We start from the raw sequence: 5068 nt of genomic DNA, 5'->3' as shown, positions 1-5068 counted from the left end.
CCTCCTAGCCCTTAACCCCGGTCGCGCTCCCAACTGCGTCCAAGCCGCCCCTGGACAAACCCATGGACCTTTCTCCTGCTTCTCCTGCAAATTCAGCGGCACCGACAACATCTCCGCTACGACCACACCACAGATTCCCGACCCCAACCACCTACAATGCATCCTTCTCAACACCCGATCAGTCCACAGGCACGCCATTGACCTATGGAATCTACTAGACACCATTTCTCCGGACATCGCCTTCCTTACGGAAACATGGATGAATGCTTCCTCCGCACCAGACATCACCATTGCCATCCCCGAAGACTATAAGATCACTCGCAAAGACCGTTCCAGCCACACAGGAGGAGGAATCGCTATCGTCCATAAGAAATCAATCCGCATATCAACCAGCTCGGACGCCAACCTCGCCAACCTCGAACACCTTCACTTCCAGATCCACATCGACCCCAAAACCACACTCAGAGGCACCCTCCTCTACAGACCACCAGGACCCCGCGCAAAATTCAGTGAAGACATCACAGACTTCATCACCCCTCACGCGCTCCCCTCCAAAGACTACATCCTTCTGGGAGACCTCAACTTTCACCTCGAAAAGATCAACGACCGCAACACCGCCACCCTCGTGGACAACCTCGCCAACCTCGGACTTAAACAACTAGTCACTTCCCCCACCCACATTGCAGGTCACACACTCGACCCCATCTTCACATCCAGCAACCATGTCTCCTTCAGCCACACTACGGACCTCCTCTGGACTGACCACAGCTGCGTTCACTTCACCTACAACAAACCAAAACCCAGCATCCACCTCCAACCTACCCTACAAAGGAACTGGAACAAAATCACCACGGACCAAATCTCCGCATCGCTCCTTCAAAACACCCCAGCCCTCTCTTCCAACGCTAACGAAGCCGCCGCCAACCTCACCCTATGGTTATCCAACACCGCTGACACCTTAGCACCACTGAAAAAACGTCAAAACAAACCTGGCAGCAAGAAGGCCTCATGGTTCAACGATGATCTCAAGAAGTCCAAGAAACTCTGCCGCTCCCTTGAAAAGGCCTGGAAAAAAGACCCAACCACCAGCACTAAGGACGCCTTCAAAAACGCCACCCGCACTCACCACCAACTAATCCGAAAAGCCAAGAAAACAGCATTCAAGGATCGACTTGACAACAACGCTCACAACAGCAAGGAACTTTTCAACATCGTCAAGGAATTTTCCAATCCCTCGGCCAACTCCAACAACATCACCCCCTCTCAAACCCTCTGCGACTCCCTAGCCTCATTTTTCCACAACAAGATTGCAGACATCCACAACAGCTTTGACAACCAACCCGGAAACCAACCCACCCTACCATTTGCTGATCATCTTCCCCCCGTGAACACCCTTAACGACTGGAACCCAATCTCCACCGAGGACACCATCCGCCTGATGAATTCCATCCACTCAGGATCCCCCACAGACCCATGTCCTCACCACATCTTCAACATAGCAGACTCCGTCATAGCACCGCACCTCCGAGACGTCATCAACTGCTCATTCAACTCCGCCACCTTCCCGGAAAGCTGGAAACACGCTGAACTCACCGCCCTTCTGAAAAAACCCACAGCGGACCCCACCAAACTCAAAAATTACCGCCCCATCTCGCTCCTTCCATTCCCGGCCAAAGTCATCGAGAAAGCTGTCAACAACCAGCTCGCCGCCTTCCTCGAAGCCAACAAATCCCTCGACCCCTCACAATCTGGCTTCCGAGCAAAACACAGCACTGAGACCGCCCTCATCGCAGCAACAGACGACATTCGAACTCTACTGGACAATGGAGACACAGTCGCCCTCATCCTCCTCGACCTCTCTGCAGCATTCGACACAGTCTGCCACAACACCCTTTTACAACGCCTCAATAACATCGGAATCCAAGGAAAAGCACTTGAATGGATCACCTCGTTCCTCACCGGAAGAACCCAGAGAGTCCGCCTTCCACCATTCAAGTCCGAGGCCTCTGAAGTCATCTGCGGCGTACCACAAGGATCCTCACTCAGTCCCACCCTCTTCAACGTATACATGAGCCCCCTCGCGGCCATCGCATGCCAACACAACCTCAACATCATCTCCTACGCGGATGACACTCAACTGATCCTTTCCCTCACCAATGACCCCAGCACCGCCAAAACCAACCTACATGAAGGAATGAAAGAAGTTGCCGAATGGATGAAACAAAGCCGTCTGAAACTGAACTCAGACAAAACAGAAGTCCTCATCTTAGGTACATCCCCCTCTGCATGGGACGACTCCTGGTGGCCGGAAGCCCTCGGAAAAGCACCCATCCCGACAGACCACGCACGGAACCTAGGCGTCATCCTGGATTCTTCACTCTCAATGAACAGACAAGTCAGCGCCGTATCCTCTTCCTGCTTCAACATTCTTCGCATGCTCAGAAAAACATTTGGCTGGATCCCCTCCGAAACAAGGAAAATAGTCACCCACGCTCTGGTCACGAGCCGACTGGACTACGGAAACACCCTCTACGCAGGTACTACCGCAAAACTCCAGAAGAAACTCCAACGAATCCAAAACGCCTCAGCCAGACTCATATTAGACATCCCACGCAACGATCACATCTCTGGTCACCTTAAAGACCTCCACTGGCTACCCGTCAATAAGAGGATCACTTTCCGACTGCTTACCCACGCACACAAATCACTCTACGACATCAGTCCAGAATGCCTCAACTCACGACTGTCCTTCTACACCCCCTCCCGCCAACTACGTTCTTCCAGCCAAGCCCTCGCCACTGTACCTCGCATCAACAAGACCACCATGGGAGGCAGATCCTTTTCATACCTGGCTGCTAAAACATGGAACTCTCTCCCCGCTTACCTTCGCCTTACCCAGAACCACCTAGCATTCAGAAAGCAACTTAAAACGTGGATATTTGACAAGTAATTCTCCTCCCCTTCCTAAGCGCCTATATAAATCCCTTGACTTGACTTGACTTGACTATGCTAACCATGGGTCCCACTCTGCAACTCTGGGCAATAGCTTGCTTAATCTCCACAATGGCCCCAGCAGCGCCGGGGATGCATGGCTTCCTTGGGGGTGCCCTCTCTCAGAGAAAGCCAGGACTGGTTCCCCAGCGGTATACAGCACCAGGACGCCACGTAACGAGGTAACAGTGTGCTTTACAAGTATACATACATTACATACATTTGCATATCATCGGCTATTTCCACTCTTGTATTGTCAAAATTTGACTGATTACATGCAACTATCTGTCTAAACAAGCATTTGCAATGCAGTAGGATTCGCATTAACAAGAGTTTAAGCTGTTGGCAATTGAATAGTTTAAACTCTCATGAAGGCTGCGCACAAGAAAGGGGATTGTCTGACATTACAGTGAAACCGTGGCATGGGGGCTTTAACAAAGCATTTGTTGTCAAGTTGACAATTAGATTCTTTGGGGGGTTAAAGCACCCATGCCACTCTTTTACTTTAATGTCGGCCGCAAACCTTTCTTTAGACATGGTTTGTGTAAAGAAAGGGGAGCAGTATCTATGAATGTGAAAGCTGCATGGCGCTAGTAAACCATATATATAAATAAATAAGTAAGAGCGGCTGCTAAATGCAGACTGCGCGGCAAAGATAAAAAAAATTTAAACATTGCTGTTTTGGTAAAAGCAGACCTCTTTTCAAACTCAAATAAAAGCGGGCAGCTTGCTGCGAGGTTGTGGGTGGAATATGGGAAGAGCCTTAAATATAATAGTGCTCACCGACTTATAAAGCAGACCATGTAACAAGACCAGTAGGAGGTCAAGCTATTATGGGAGGTAACAAAGGCAGACAAGGCGGTACCAACGAGGGACAAACAAGCCTAATAACGACTCGCAAGCCAACATTTACGAAGGACAATATTAAAAGCCAGTTAAAAAAATGGGTGCAGAGTTGGCTGGGCTTCAAAGCCATACTCCACTACTGCATGCCTTGCAGCAGCAAGTGTGCTGACCAAGCTCGGCCTAATAAGAAAGTGTCTAGGGGGCCCATTAGGATGTTGGAGGGTTTCCCGCCGCCAGGCTGGCGGTAGCCACCGCCGGCCTGGCGGAGGCAATCCGCCCGACATCCTCTTCTTAATACCCCCGCCATATTAGTATGGTCTTTCCGTCCGCCGCTTTTCCGCCCGCAAGGTTTAATATGGTGAAAGTGTCAGTCTGACACCGCCAGCCATATTACAATGGGCCCGATCTGATGCTTTTCCGTGGAGGTGATGCCGCCACGGAAAGGCATGCGGTCTTCACCTCTGGGGCTCCCTGCGGGCCCCCATGGTGAAGGGGCAGTGCACATGGGGGGTACCCCCTGCATTTGCATACACAATGTGGCTGGCACCGCACGGTGCCTGCCGCTTTGTGTATGCAAATGCATACATGCAATTTCAGCATTGTGGCGGGCGGTGCTGAGAGCACCGCCCGCCACAATGTTAAGAATGCATGATGTGCTCGCCACTGTGGCGGGCGCATCCTAATGTCCATTGTGGGACCGCCGCTCAGCTCGCGGGCGGTCCGTTTTCCGCAAGGGAGGCGGGCGGGCAAAGTCCACCCGCCATCCTAATGGGGGCCTAGAAGTCAACTAAACACCCCTGAAGGTACAGTATAGAGGAGATCAACATGTTTTTCAAGATCACTGACATAATAGCGAATACAAAAATATAGAATTACCAAAATATCGATGAAAAAATATAAAATGCAAAAATATCGAATTCCTATCTACAAACAAGTAAGTACAAAAATATTGAATCAAAAATATCGCTGTAAAAAATATAGATAATCAAAATATCGAATTGTTTTAAATGTCTTAAAAGTAATTTAAAACTAATGAAATATTAAATATCATTACCTAAAAAATACTTAAAAATACTTAAACAACCTTAAAATATAGAATTACCAAAATATCGATGAAAAAATATAGAATGCAAAAACATCGAATTCCTATCTACAAACAAGTAAGTACAAAAATATTGAATCAAAAATATCGCTGTAAAAAATATAGATAGTCAAAATATCGAATTGTTTT

Source organism: Lissotriton vulgaris, chromosome 1_2 (assembly GCF_964263255.1).
Source record: "Lissotriton vulgaris chromosome 1_2, aLisVul1.2, whole genome shotgun sequence".
In the NCBI taxonomy this organism is placed as follows: Eukaryota; Metazoa; Chordata; class Amphibia; order Caudata; family Salamandridae; genus Lissotriton; species Lissotriton vulgaris.
Note: the sequence above shows the minus strand (reverse complement) of the source record.